Raw genomic sequence first — 15,619 nt, 5'->3', positions numbered from 1 at the left:
CTCTCCAGGGCTCACCAGCGACCCCGATCGGTCACTCGCTATGGCCACCGCCGCGGCAGCCACCTGTCCCGGGACGCCCAACCAACCCCTCGGGGGACCAAGCCCGGGGACTTCGTCCTCAACCCCAGGCCAGCTAAGCCACCCCACAGGGGCCCTGCCTGTCCCATCTGCAGCCTGCTGGGGTGTCCATGCTTGCGGTGATCAGGCGGGTGGCACGGCCCTCGGGTTACAGCCGGCGGAGGGGCTTCCCAAAAGAGTCCTCAGCCTCTCCCGCCTGCGGCGGCGCAGCCCAGGCGGGGCTCGGCTCTCAGAATCCCCTCGCGGCCTCGCCAGGTATGCGCGCGGGGCCCGGGGCGCGGGCCGAGGGCGGGTGCTGGAGCCGGGCCGGTGCCAGGCCCGCTACCACACGCTCGGGGACGCGGCGCACAAAGGCGCCTTCTGCCGCCCCCCGACCCCGCCCCGCACTGCCCCGGTCCAGCCTGGCGGCCCGCCCCTCCCGCCCCGGCAGGCGGTGAGAGGGGGTCAGGGTCCCCGCCTCCCGGGCCCGCCACCCTCCTCGCGGGCGACGTGCCCTGTCCGGGCGGCGCCCAGGCGCGGGCTTGTCCCACCGAGCAGGAATCCGCCGCCGCCGCGCGCGTTTCTGGCCCCATCCCCGCCCGCGGTGCAGGGGAGCCGGTGCGCAGCCGCGTGTTGGGCCTCCGACCCCGGTGGCCCCCGTCATACTCTCTTTCTCCACCCGCAGAGGCTTTGCTCAGGAATCTACTCTTGCAGCCAGGGAGCTTCCGGGCCCCCTCCTCCAGGAAGCGTCCCTGGTTGCTCCGGTGAGCACGTGTCTCCTCATCCCCCTGTCTGGGCACCTTGAGAATCCAGCCTGGCCACTCCCCTCTCCTATGTCTGCATAGGAAGACACCCCATTGGAAACGGACCCTCCTCCCGCCGCCAGACCCTGGCAATCCCATGTCCAGGCTGGGGTTGGGAGTAAGGACCCACCACGAAGGAGGGTGCCCACCGGGTCAAGTGGGCAGTAGAACAGGGCTGCGTCCCAGGGATCCCCACAAGCCCGGTGGCTCCGTGGCTCTGCCCGGCAGAGGCCGGGCGCCCTGCAGCTGGAGCCCACCTTTAGCGCCTTCTCCCTGAGCCCATATGTGGCAGAGGAGGTGGGGCCAGTCCCAGGCCCACTGGGCACCACGGGCCTCTGGGAGGGGACACTAATGACTGTAATTTCCACTTAGCAGATCAGGACGGCTGGCAGAGTGGAACTGTCCTCCTACCTCTCAGGTGCCCAGGCGAGACCCTTCCGTGGGCCCCTCTATCTGGACACCTGGCCCTGGGCCCCTCCCACGTGGGATTTTTGAGGCTACTCTCCCCTCCCCCAGGCTCAGAGGGTGGCCCTGTTTCCTGTGGGACCCCTTGTCGCCTTGTCCACTGGTTGGGGTGCTCAGTGGTGCTTGAACAGGGGTCGGGGACGCTTGAAGGTGTACTGAGTGGGTAGCTGTCAGCCGGCTCCAGAGGCTGGGGGAGCAGGAAACAAGCACGTTATAGGGTTGAGGGTTCTGAGCCGCGTGCCAGGCTGCAGCCTGTGCTGGCTCCTTTGTGGTCAGAAGCCCAGGGCATTCTGGGGTCTGTCTTGATGCTGAGCAGGCCAGTGTCCTGAACAACATCAGGCACCCAGGAGTCTCTGGGTGGGGCAGTTGTGGCTGCCGAATGGGGGGTGCTAGGGCAGGAGGGTGAGCATGTGAGGCCAGGCTGGCAGAGAGGAGCTGGGACTCTGTGCCCTGGGGCAGATTGGGGAGGTGAGGGAAGGGGCTGCTGTGGCCATCACAGGTTGAAGGTGAGGACTGGGCCATTGCCCAGTGCTGGTCTTCTCTGCCCGATTAGTCTGGGCACCAGGCCCTGTGCCCAGCTGGCAAGAGGCTAGGCAGGAGTTTCTGGGGCACCTGGGGAGCAGGCCCAGGCCCTGGGAGCTGGGGTTCCTGTGCTGAGGGAGTCAGCTCTGTCTCGCCTGGGCCTGCCTCCTGGCCTCCCCTGTGGCCTGGCTGGCAGGGCCTGGGTGTGGCCTGGCTCCCTGGAGCTGGCAAGGATCAAAGGGTTGAAAGCTGTCCTCCACCCTCGCCCACTGAGACAGGAATCCGTGGCCCCAGGGGGCGGAATCCACAGCCACATTCCCAGTGCCCTGGTCCCCGCAAGGCAAGGGTGGGGCAGGGCTGGGGTGCCAAGATTGGCACCATAAAGCGTGGGAACGTGGTGCTGCTGGCACCCAGCCCACTGCCTGAGCAGAGTGGGCAGCACCCTCCTCTCGGCCCAGTTGTGGCCTTTGCCCCTTCTGACCTGCCCTGATGGCCTCAGGCACCAGGGCCTCAGTTGCCAAATGGGTTTCCACCTTGCCAGGAGGTGGGGGTTTCATCCTGGTGGCCCAGGAGGCCTGGGGGTCCTGAGGAGGTTGGAGCCTGGGTCTCTGTGGCTCAAAGCAGTGAGCACTCCCGACCTCCAGGGCACTCTGGGCTGGGGGACTCGGCCTCCATCTCGGGTCAGTGGGGGCCACAGGAGGGAGAGGGTGTTGATAGCTGGGGCATCCCTACCAGGGGTCACCCTGAGCCCAGGCCCCTGGCACACACAGATGTGCTCACACACGCACGCAGCAGAAAGCAGAAAGGCAGCCTCTCAAAGGCAGCCTAGCCTCTTCTGGCCACAGCCCAAAAGGTCCCCAGGAGGGTTTGTCCCCAGCTGGCTGATGCAGGACTGAGTTGGCCCTGTGGACCCCCACCCATGGGTACAGGGTCACCTGCTGGCGGAGACAGCAGCCTTTAGGTGCCTGTGCTGGGTGGGGTGGGTCCCTGCTCCCGGGGGCTGGAGACCAGCCTGCTGGAGCCGGGCCCCAAGCTCTGTCCTGTAGTCCCATGCTCAGCCCCAGCAGTGATGCCTTCCCACGCCCACTGTACAGGTGGTAAGATGGAGGCCCAGAGAGGCCAGAGGACTTTCCCAAAGCCACCCAGCAAGTTGGTGGGCTTGGAGAAATCCTGGAGACCCAGACCTCCCACTCCCAAGAGCCAGGGCCCGTGGCATCCCCCTCTCTGGCCTGTTTCCTCACCTGGAGAGTGGGCCCACAGTGACCACCTGGCCAAGTTGTCCTGAAGCCCGGAAGGTACCAGCCAGGGGTCAGTTAGCCTCTTCTGTCCCCAGCCGCTGGGCTCCCAGATAAGCAGCACTGCTGTGTCCTGAGCCCGCATCTGAGGCAGGGTGCCCCCTGGTGGTTCGACAGTGCCTTTCTGTGCCCTTGGGTGATAGGACCTGAAGGAGGAGAAGGTAAGGGAGATGACAAGCCTGGAGCAGGCGCTGGGAGGGCTGCAGGCCAGGGCAGAGGGGCTGCTGGCTTGGAGCAATGCCCCAGGGGGCTGGTCCATGCATGAAGGGCCTGGGGAGGACATTGGTCCTACCAGGAGGCTGCAAGTCAGGACCTTGGAAGGGTTCCCGTGGGCAGTTGAAGGCCATTAGGGCCCAAGGACACCGTCCCCTGGAGGATGGCAGTAGGGGAAGCAGGACTGGCGCACCACACACTGCCCACTGCTGGGGTCAGGAGTGTGGGCAGCCAGGCTTGGGGGAGCGAAGGCCAGTCCCAAGGTGTCCGTGTGTTGGCCAGCAAGCCCATCCTCCTTCAGACCTACACCCTGGGTGCCTCTAGAGGCCTTTCCATGATGCTCAAAGGCCCACACTACTTGACCCTGATCATCCCAGTGGCAGCCATCCAGGCATCAGGCCAGGTCTGGCACTGGACAGCCATGGGGCTTGTTTGCTGGGGATGTGAATGAATGAATGAATGAATGAATGAATGAATGAATGAATGAGGAGTCTCTCGGGACTGCTGTCCATCCTGGCCCCCAGCTTGCCTCCCACAGCATGGGGTCCTTGTCAGTCAGCAGGCTGTGATGGGAAGGTGCTGAGGAACCTGGGGGAGGAGCGACAAGACTAGGGGTGGGTGGGGGCCCTGGCTCACCCATCCCAGCCCCTGACACCAGGGGAGGGAGCATCCCTAGCCTTCGGTGAAGGGGTGGCCTGCCCCTCCACACCTGTGGGAGTTTCTCGTTAGGTGGAAAAAGAGACTTGAGAAAAGAAATGAGACACAGAGACAAAGTATAGAGAAAGAAAAAGTGGGCCCAGGGGACCGGCACTCAGCTTACAGAGGACCCATGCTGGCACAGGTCACCTGTTCCCTTAGTATTTATTGATAATTATCTTTACTTAAAGATAAGGGAGTGACAGGACAATAGGATCATTGTAGGGAGGAAATCAGCAGTAAGACATATGAACAAAAATCTCTGTGACATGAGTAAGTTTAAAGGAAAACGCTGTGCCTTGAGATGCAGATGCAAACATCTCCATAAACCTTTTAGCAGCATTGTTTCAGCCTATCACATGGGGAGAAACCTTGGACAATACCTAGCTTTCCTAAGCAGAGGTCCCTGCGACCTTTGGCCATGTATGTGTCTCTGGGTAGTTGAAATAGAGAATGGTGATGACTTTTAACCAGCAAGCTGCCTTCAGGCACTTGTTTAACAAAGACACATCCTGCATAGCCCAAAATCCATTAAACCTTGAGTCACCACAGCACATGTCTCTTGCAAGGACAAGGTTGGGGGTAGGGTCACAGATTAACAGCGTCTCAAATACAGAACAAAATGGAGTCTCTTATGTCTACTTCTTTCTATATAGACACAGTAACAGGCTGATCTCTCTTTCTTTTCCCCACATTTGGAAGTCGTGCAGGGCGGAGGACATACAGGGATGTGGTGGGGTGGGCCAGCCCATGGGACCCCTCTGGGCTATGGGTCTGGGTGGGAAGCGGTCTGCCTGGTCTCTGGGCACAGAGTGAAGGGACAGGTCTCAGTTCATAAGTTTGTGGTCCCCTGGTCCCTCTCCTACCCTGCTGTGAGGGCAGTGGGTTCAGGGGGGATCTGGGAAGCAGGCTTGAGCCTGCTCAGGGAGGGGCAGCTGGGCCCCCACCCACCCAGGAGCTTGCCAGCAACCTGGGCAGGGAGGCTCCCGCCCTGGAACTCCTGGTTCTGCAGCGAGAGTCCCTGCAGACCTGGCCCCCTAATGTGTCTGCACAGCAGGACCCCAGCTCCCTGGACTGTCAGTCCTTAGGGCTTCTTCAGAGTGCCCCAGCCTGAGTGCCCGGCACTGTCAGCTGACATGGCTGGCCCCCCTTCCTGGGCTCTCCTGTCACCTGAGCTGGGGGACTTCTTGGCCTGGAGGGTGAGCCGGGGACCATCTGCTCTCAGGGCACAGGCCTGCCCTTGCAGGGCGCTGAGCCGGCCACACTCCCTCTAGCCCCCAGATGGCAAAGCACTCCCTGGCAAGGGCTGATGAGGGAACAAGCTGGGCCAGCCAAACCTCGGGGCGGGGGCCCAATGTCCCCAGGGGCTGGCATCTGCGACCTCCACTGTTTACACAACACCACACCCGAGGAGTGGATTGCCCAGAGTATGCGCGCACACACAATGCTGCCAGCACACACGATGCACACTTGCATGAGCACAGGGTATGCACACATGTTCACACCAGCACTCACACACAAGCACACACCTTTGCACATGGAGGGGCACACAGCACACTGCCGTGCATGACATGCACGCCCATTCATACCAGTGTGTACGTGTGAGCGTCCCTGAGTTCCCAGCTGGGCGCCCTCTGCACCTCCAAAACCCAGAGCATGATGATGGAGGACACTGTGCCGGGAGTGGTGGGGGCGGGGTGAGGGGAGTGGGGGTTGGGGGGTAGATGTGCCTCTGTGGTGTTGGAGCCTCTGGGCCTCAGTTTACCTTCCATGCAATTGTAACAACCATTTACAAGGCACTTTGAATCTCAAGGAACCATTCTGAGATAGCCGTTAGCGCCGTTTGCAGAGATGGGGAAACTGAGGCACGGAGCATTTGGTAATGTGCTTAAGGCCCTGGGGCAGGAGCTGGGCATGGTCTGCCCTGGGCTGTCTCTGGTGGTTGTGGGGTGAGGGGACTTCACATCTGCCTGGGTCGCGAGCACAGAGGGTACTGGATGCAAGCTGCCTGGGACGGGGAGGGACAGGGACAGGGCGGGCTCCAGCAGGAGGAACGAGGTGGGTGTGCGCCCCACCCCCGTCGAGGGAGCCTGTCCTCCCCTCGGCCCCCCTGGTTGGGGCCAGCCAAGAGCGGAAGGGGTCACGGGCCTTGGCCGGCTCTCCTGGGAATTGCAGGCGCGTGTGTCAGCGCGCTGGGCTTGGTCCCCGCCCCCAGCCCTCTGCCCGGGCTGGCGGTTTGGCGAAGAAAGCCAGATTCCCGAGGGGGCGGGGGTGGCGGCTCCCAGGGTCTGGGATGGGGACCCAGGAACCCCTCTCCTCCGCCCACTCTTCCACTCCCAGAAGAGAGGCCCTGGCGGGAGCGGGTCCCCTCTCCACCTCCTTCCAGAGGGCTCGCCATTTCTCCAGTGAGGGGACTGAGGGAGGGCTTCATGGCCCCGAGTGCCAACACGTGCACCCGAATTCTCAGCACCTCCCTGCCCTGCCTGCAGACAGGCTCGGTGAGGTCCCCAAGGTCAGGAATGACGCTTGTTTCTGCGCAAACCTCTGCCGGAGAACGCGAGGCGTCTGCAACCTGGATACGAATTCCAGTGTGACTCCACTTTCGAATCTGAAAAGTGGGAACGATAGCAACACCCACCTCGGGGTGATTGTGCAAATAAGAGAGACAAGAGGCGAGGCCAAGGGCAATCTGCCTGGGAAGCGGGCCGGCGCCCCACTAAGAGGCGCGTGCGTGCTGGAACCCAGGAAACCCAGCGTGGGGCCAGCTCTCCGGCCCCCGTCAGCTCGCCCCGCGCCAGCGCACCAGCCTGCCTGGGCTCGCTCCAGCCTCTGCGGATGCTCCTCTGGGCCGCGCAGACGTAGCCTCCCCGACCGCCCCAGGCCCGTCCCGCCTCTGCTCCGCCAGCGGCCTCGACAGGCCCAGGCGCGCTCCAGCCCGCGGCGGCATGAGGGTGGGCACGGATGCCACCGCCGCGAGGCTGCCCGCCTGCCCGGAGCCTGCCCCGCCGGGCGAGAAGGGCCAGGGAGGCTCTTGGCCGGGGGGCGGAGATTGAAGGGTATGGTGCAGGCAGGAATGCTCCGGGTGGTTCCGGGCCTGGGGGGAGGGGACAGGGAACTCGGGACCGAGGGGTGGGGAGCAGTGAGGCTCGGGTTCTAGACCAGGGAGGGAACTGGGGAAGAGAATCCTGGGAATCGCTAGGGGAGAGGGGTTTTTCCGGACCGCGGAGGCCACGCGAATCATCCAGGCCCCAAGGGCCGGCTCCCCATTCCTCCCTGCCCCCGTGGGCGCAGCACGCCCATTTCCCCGCCTGGGAAACAGAGGCTCCAGGTCTGCAGTGCATCTGATGGTGGGGAGGAGATTGGCCGAGAGAGCCGTGTCCGAGGACGGCGTGCTGAGGGTCCCCGCGCAGAGCCGACTGCAGCCGGGAGAGAAGCGGCCCCAAGCGCTGGAGCCGAGGTTGCGGGTAACAACACCTCCTGGCTGCGGTCTCGACCTCTGCTGCTCATGGCGCACTCTCGGGAGCGGGCGGGGGAACTGGAGGTCAGATGCCCTGGAGCGCGGGCCTGGCGGGCGCAGCGCACCCGCAGCCACCAGGCGGCAGGGCAGCTCCGGGACCGGCGGGGCTGGGGACGTGGTTGGGGGAGCTGGGAAACACGTCTCAGTTTCTTAGGTCCCCCAGTCTCCTGGCCTCCACAGCCCGTCCCAGGAGCAGCCGGGTGAGGTCGTAAGTGGCACCTAGGCCCTTGCCTGACACCCTCACCTTATCCTGGAGAGACTGTGGCAGGAGAGGGACAGGGAGGCCGCTGTCTCAGAGATACCAGGTGGAAAAAGTGTCTGGTCCGTGTGCCTCACCCTGCACCCTGCCTCTGATGGGCTGTGTGACCTTAAGCAACTTTCTCAGGCTCCTTGTGTCTCAATTGCTTCTAAGAAAATGGGAGGTGGAGGTGGGCGCGGTGGTTAACGCCTGTAATCCCAGCACTTTGGGATGCTGAGGCGGGCAGATCACCTGAGGTCAGGAGTTCAAGACTGGCCTGGCCAACATGGTGAAACGCGGTCTCTACAAAAATACGAAAATTAGCCGGGGATGATGGCAGGTCCCTGTAGTCCCAGCTACTTGGGAGGCTGAGGCGGGAGGATCACTTGAACCCAGGAGGCGGAGGTTGCAGTGAGCCGAGATCAGGCCATTGTACCCCAGCCTGGGTGACAGAGTAAGACTCCATCTCAAAAAAAAAAAAAAAAAAAAAAAAGAGAGAGAGAGAAAGGAAAGAAAGAAAGAGAGGGAGAGACAGAGAAAGAAAGATGAGAGGTGGGACAGTGAGAATTCCCAAGCTGCAGGGAATTGTCCCCTAGAGAAACAGGCTGTGGGAAGCTGGGTCTCTCCGGAGGAGAAGAGGAACTGACCACCAGCCTGTTAGAGCAGGTGGGGCTGGTAAGCCTGGGGCCCTGCAGGTCAGGGCCCAGCCCTCGGGTTTGGAACTGGGCAGTGGGAGTGTACCTCCTCCACCAGGGCCTGGCCACCCCCCCAGAGTCCAGTTTAGCTCTTGGGGTGCCATTGAGCATTGCCCAGACACCCTCAACAGCAGCTCCTACCAGCATGGCCTGGCTGGCTGGCTGGGTTGTCCTCCTGCCCCAGGCACTGGAGCTTGGCAGTAATGGGAAATGGGAGATGACATGGCGGGGATTGGGGATGGAGAAGGCCCAGGACACAGTTGCTGAGGGTCTGCACCTCACTGCATAAACCTGATGGGGGCCAGGTCTAGTGAGAGCAGGGGAGGTCACAGGCCTCTGGGTGCCTTGCCCACAAGGGAAACTGAGGCAGGGAGCCATGACCAGCCCCTAGAAGCCCAGGACTCCCCCACATCACTCCCTGTTGTGTGGTTGTGGTTGGGGGTACTTCAGTCACTGTGACCAGGGGACCAAGAGATTTTCCGACTGAGGGTGACGGGGGTTTCTCTGAATCAAGAAAATTTCCAATGAGTGGCTGAGCCTGGGTCATTAGCTATTCACTGTCTGGGGAACTGAATGGGCCCCTGCGCCATACCCAGTATGCTGTTTCCCAAGGCTGGGCTGCAGGCACAGAGTCTGAGGGGCTGCTGCCTCCGGTGCAGTGGACACTGCCAGCTGCCTGCCCTCCCAGAGCCAGCTCCATGGAGGGAGGAGCAGGGCTGGCTGGACCCCCTCTCCCCAGCTGTGGTAGTGCCTGGAGTTTCACCATCATGCAGGAAGAACACAAGGTTGTCTCTAGGGTCTGAGACTTCCCTCGCTGGGTTCAGGCTGGTTTCAGGCTGTCCCAGGTCGCTGGAGGGAAGGGCCATGGGTGAGGGCTCTTTGAGTGCCTCGATGCTGGACACTCCCCTGTTCTTCCTGTCAGTGTTCATAGGGGGCTGTTCAGGGTCCCAGGTGTGGAAGGGTGAGGCCCAGAGCATGATGGGCTTGGGTGGCTGTGGGAAGTGAAGGCAGAGGGCAGGCCTGTGTCCCAGGGGAGTACCCAGCTACCTCCTGACCCCCTCCCTGGGCCCTGCTTGCCAGAGGAGGGGTGGTGTGAGAGCACAGACCTTGTTTGACCTCATACCTCTGGCCAGAACACCGGGACCCCGAGACCACAAGGTATGGCTGCCCCAAGGTTGTGGTGACTTAGAAAGTGATTAGTGGACAAAGCGGCCCCACTCTCCCGTCCAAGCCCAGCCCTAGGACTGGCCACTGGGCATCACGTCACTAGACAGGTGGGATGCCGTAGCATCCTCCCTGTTCTGAGACGCACCATCACTTGATGGCAGAAAAAACTGTCACAGACCTCTGGGCAGACTAAACGACTTCTATTACAGGGTAACTTAGACATAGCCAAACCCAAAATATACGCTTTGACAAAAGGATGTCCAAGGCCTGCCCTCACTCCCCTCTGGTTCCAGCTATCCAGGGCTCAGCTTCTCCAAGCTCTCCCTCCACTCACCCTGCAAAGCTGGGCTTTGACATCTGCCCTGTGAGCCCTCTCTGAATCTGCGTGGAAAAGGATCACTCAGCAGGCCTGGGAGTGCACACTCTGCACAGTCCAAAGAAAGGCCTGGCCCCTGCTGGCTCCTGGAAGGAGCCCTGTGCCCATGGAGAGGATGACATCCCTGTCCTCAGCCTGTGGTGGATGGATGTGGGGGTGGGCTGCACCAGTGATCTGTGGCAGCCCTTAGGTCTGGCCGTCAGGCCTTGCTCTGCTGGTCTCCAATTCACTAAGGCATGGGGTTTGGAAGCAGCACCCCCAGTTGGAGTCAGCCCCCCAGGATGTGGGGCTTGTAGGGAAAAGGAAGTGGGGAGAGGTGGGTGGATAGAGCGGTGAGTGGATGGATACAGGGATGGATATATGGATGTATGAAAAGATGGACAAATAGCTAGAGGAATGGATGGAAAGAGCTGGACGTATGGAGGGGTGGATGGATGGAGGGGTGGATGGATGGAGGGGTGAATAGAGGAGTGGAAGGGTGGATAGAGGGATGGGTGGGTGGATGGGTGGAAGGATGGATGGATGGATGGGGGGTGGATAGACGGATGGATGGGTAGATGCAGAGATGTGTGAAGGAGCAAGTACAGTAAATTGTTAGCTAGCATTCAAGTGGTGAGTGTTTGGGGTTACGCTGTGATTCTTTTCATGTTGCTATATGTTTGAAAATATTACACAATGTTGGGGAAATTCTTTATAGACAAGCCTTGTGACACACACACACACACACGTACATACACTGCTAAATAACATAAGCTGAAGAAGAGATTATAATAGAAACCTTAAAAACCCAGAACTGTGCTGGGTGTGGTGGCTCACGCCTGTAATCCCAGAACTTTGGGAGGCCGAGGTGGGTGGATCATGAGGTCAGGAGTTTGAGACCAGCCTGGCCACATGGTGAAACCCCATCTCTACTAAAAATACAAAAAATTAACCGGGGATGGTGGCGCACGCCTGTAACCCCAGCTACTCGGGAGGCTGAGACAGGAGAATCGCTTGAACCCAGGAGGCAGAGGTTGCAGTGAGCCAAGATAGTGCCGTTGCACTCTAGCCTGGGCAACAGAGTGAGACTTCATCTAAAGAAAGAAAGAAAGAGAGAGAGAGGGGAGAGAGAGAGAGAGGGAGGGAGGGAGGGAGGGAGGGAGGGAGGGAGGGAGGAAGGAAGGAAGGAAGGAAGGAAGGAAGGAAGGAAGGAAGGAAGGAAGGAAGGAAGGAAGGAAGGAAGGAAAGAGAGAGAAAGAAAGAAAGAAGGAAAGAAAGAAAGAGAGAAAGAAAGAAAGAAAGGAAAGAAAGAAAAAGAAAGAAAGAAAGAAAGAAAGAAAGAGAAAGAAAGAAAGAAAGAAAGAAAGAAAGAAAGAAAGAAAGAAAGAAAGAAAAAGAAAGACAGACAAACAGACAGACAGACAGACAGACTGGATGATCATGAAAACATTGCACACCCAGCTTGTGGGGGCCACAGAAGCAGGGCTTCCAGGAACATTGCAACAGATGCTTACTGTGAAAAGAAGAAACCTTAAGGTTTGTAAGCTGTCTCCATCTCAGAAAGTTAGGGGGCAGGATTGACTGTGAAGAGGCATGAGGGAACCTTTTGGGAGATGGCAAGTTTTTTTTGTTTTGTTTTGTTTTGTTTTTTCTTTTGAGACAGTCTCACTCTATCACCCAGGCTGGACTGCAGTGGCGAAATTTCGATTCTCCTGCCTCAGCCTCCAAGTAGCTGGGACTACAGCCATGTGTCACCATGGATGGCTAATTTTTGTATTTTTAGTAGAGATGGGGTTTCACCATGTTGACCAGGCTGTTCTCAAACTCCTGACCTCTGGTGATCCGCCCACCTCGGCCTCCCAAAGTGCTGGGACTACAGGTGTGAGCCACCGCGCCTGGCCAGGAGATGGAAATGTTTTATAGCTCAGTTGTGCTGGTGGTTACACAACTAAATGCATGTGTCAAGTCAGAACTGCATACCAGAGGTGTGAATTAACACTGTATGTAAATTATACCTTAAGTTTTAAAAAACAAATTTTAAAAAGAGAAAGTTGGGAGGTAAACAAAAACAAAAACAGTGTAAGCCCAGAAAGTTGAGAAAATGGAGATAAAAATAAGATCAGAAATCAATGAAATAGCAAAGATACAATAGAGAAGAACAATGAAGACAAAAATTGGTTCTTCGAAAAAAATTAACCAACAAAATGGATCAACAGTTCTGGGAAGAAGGAACAAAGAAAGGAAAGACACAAATAATATGAACAAAAAAGAGGCCAAGTTGCAGATTTAAAAGATAATAATTACTACAGACTGGTGGAAAATTTTGCAGATCATTTATCAGATAAAGGATTTCCATTCAGAATATATAAAGAATTCAGAACTGAACAATAAAAAAAAAAAACCCCCAAAAAACCCAGTTTAAAAATGGACTAATGCTGGGCACGGTGACTCACCTCTCACTTTGGGAGGCTGAGGTGGGCGGATCACTTGAGGTCAGGAGTTCGAGACCAGCCTGACCAACATGATGAAACCCCGTCTCTACTAAAAAAATACAAAATTAGCCAGGCATGGTGGCGCATACCTGTAATTCCAGCTACTTGGGAGGCTGAGACACGAGAATCGCTTGAACCCGGGAGGGGAAGGTTGCAGTGAGCCAAGATCGTGTCATTGCACGCCAGCCTGGTCAACAAGAGTAAAACTCTGCCAAAAAAAAAGGGGGGGCTAACAGCTGGGTATGGTGGCTCATGTCTGTAATCCCAGCATTTTGGGAGGCTGAGGTGGGAGGATCACTTGAAGCCAGGAGTTCAAGACCAGCCTGGACAACATAGGCCCTGTCTTTACAAAAATAAAAATAAAAAGTTAGCTGGACGTGGTGGCGTGTGCCTGTAGTCCTAGCTTCTTGGGAGGCTGAGGTGGAAGGATTGCTGAGGCCCAGGAATTGAAAGTTACAGTGAGCTATGACCACAACACTGCATTCCAGCCCGGGAGATAGAATGAGCCTCTGTCTCAAAAAGGAAAAAGAGAGAAAGAGAAAAGGAAAGGAAAAAAGAAGGCTAAAGATCTGAAGAAACAGAGCCACAGAAAGTATACAGATGGCAGATAAGAACATGAAAAGACGCTCTACGTAAGTTCTCATTAGGCGAGTGTAGATTAAACTGCAATGCCATCCCATTGCACAGCCACGCAAACAGAACGCCACAGGAGGTATACAGATGGCAAATAAGAACGTGAGAAGACGCTCCACATAATTTCTCATTAGTGAGTGCAGATTGAAACCACAATGCCATCCCATTGCACAGCCACAAAATGGCTAAAACATAATCACACAAGTAAAATGACAATGCCACATGCTGACACAGATGTGAAGCACAAGAAATTCTCATTTACTGCTGGTGAGAATGCAAAATGGTGCAGCCCTTGTGGAAAAGAAACTGGCCATTTCTCACCCAGAAATGCCACTCGCATAAATCTTCACAGCAGCTTTATTTATAATCACTAAAAACTGGAAGCAAATCCATTGTTCTTCAGTCGGTGAGTAGTTCAAACCTGCAGCCCATGGATGGAATAGAATACTATTCAGCAATAAAAAGGAAAAGGCCATCAATTCAAATATCATGGATGATCTCCAATGCATTTTTCTTTGTGAAAGAAACCGGATTCAAAAGGTTACTATCTGTACTAATAAGCATGGTTGTGCATTTTAATTGATTGATGAATCTCATTAATCAAATGCATTGATTAAATTGCATATTGGTTGATTGATTAATTACATTAATATGACATTCCAGAGAAAGCAAAGCTAGAGATAAAGAAAACAGATTGGTGGTTGCAGGGGTTGGGGATGGGGGCAGCACAGGGGAATGTGGGGGTGATGAGCCTGTTCTGAATCATGACTATGGGAGTGGATAACATGACTGTGCATTTGTCCAAACCTGTAGAACTGAACACCAGACAGTGGACTTTTTGGATATGTATATTAATATACTTTTATGCAAAAACAAAGCAATTATCAGAAAAGGTAGTCTTCCCATGCATACATTTGGGGCTGGAAGGACCCGTTTTTTGAGTGAAGTCACAGAGGCCAGAGGACAGTAACCTCAGAGCCTGTCCACCTAAAAGCCAAAGGAAGGGGCTCTGCTGAGGATGGAACTGCCCTCTCTGAAGGTGGAGGATTCACAGGAGCTGCCTGGCTGTGGCCCAGGCAAGCCCAGTGCCCAGGCCAGAGCTGGAGCCCACAGCTGCAGCCAGGAAGATGCCCCCAGCACCTCCGAGCAGTTTGCACATGGCATCGGGCCCCATGGGTCTGGTCCACACCCCCGTCTTGCCTCGAGGAAGCCCAGCCCAGAGACTTGAGGCAGCCTGCTTGGGGTCTCAACAGCAGTAAGGTGGCCCAGGGCTCTGGACCTGTGGCCACCCATGCTCCTGGCTGGCCTGGAGTCACGTGTGGGGGTTTGTGTGTGTGTCCCTGTGTGTGTGTCTGAACACATGTATGCAAATGCATGCCTGTGTGTGCATCTGTGTCTATGTGTGTGCGCACCTGTGTGTGAGTGTGCATGTGTGTAAAGATGAGATCCTTCAGGTGGGTGAGGCAGTGGACAGGTGCCAGCATAAGCAGGGCTGGAAGGTGTGGCTTTGGGGTGAGGGGCTAGAAGATGTGGCTTCAGGGGTGAGGCCCTGTCCAGGTGGGTGTTGGGTTCCTCCACCCCGGAAGGAAGTCACACCCCTGAGCAGGGGACACAGGCCAAGGCTGTGGAGTCTGTAGGTGAGGAGGCAGGAAGTGGAGCAGCACCTCCCCAACCTCCTGCATTCTCTGTGAGGCACAGGAGTGCCCTCCACTGCCCTGCCATGGGCCAGTCAGAGCTGTGCAGCAGAAATCCTTTCATGTGCACACAGGAGTGTGCATTCTCACACACACGTATACACACACTGGCATGCCTGTGTTCACATGCATGGCCTGTTCGTCAGCCCTCCAGCTCCTGCCCGGACTCCACCAGCTCTGAGCACCTGGTGAATGCCCGCTACCCGCCCTCTGGCCTGCCCCCACCCTCCTCCCTGTGGGCGGGCAACTCTGCCCTGCCAGCCTCACATGGCCTCTTAGCCCTTAGGCCCTAGGATCCTCCGGACCCTTGGCCCCCATCTCCTCTGAGCCCTCTCGATGCCCCGTGCAGTGCCCTCATGCTGGATGTCCTCTAGGCCTCGCCTCTCCAACAGCCTGAGGGTGGCTGTGGCTTGGGGATGTCCACTCCCCAAGTCCTCCTCTCCCACAGACAGCCCTGAGCCCTCCTGCTCCCCTGCCCTCCGTCTCCTAGCCCAGCTTCCTTGGCCCATGGCCTTGCCCACTCTGCGTCACCCCCACCCCTCCCTGCCTTTGCACTCACTGTCCCCTCGGCCCAAGAAGCCCTGGCCTGCCTCAGCGGGCTCCACTCAAGCCCAGTCCCGCTGCGAAGCTTCCCGTCCTACTCCAGGATTTGGGCCTGGCCCGTGTGCCCAGGGCGGTGACAATGGCCTTTCTCCAGGACCTGCTGACAGGAGGAGCCCCCTCCCATGACTTTGGGTCCTTGGAGGCAGAGAGCTCCCCCACTCAGAAGCTGCCCGG

The sequence above is a fragment of the Macaca fascicularis genome, chromosome 10 (assembly GCF_037993035.2).
Source record: "Macaca fascicularis isolate 582-1 chromosome 10, T2T-MFA8v1.1".
Lineage (NCBI taxonomy): Eukaryota > Metazoa > Chordata > Mammalia > Primates > Cercopithecidae > Macaca > Macaca fascicularis.
The sequence above is the reverse complement of the archived record's forward strand: the minus strand, read 5'-3'. Positions refer to the sequence as shown.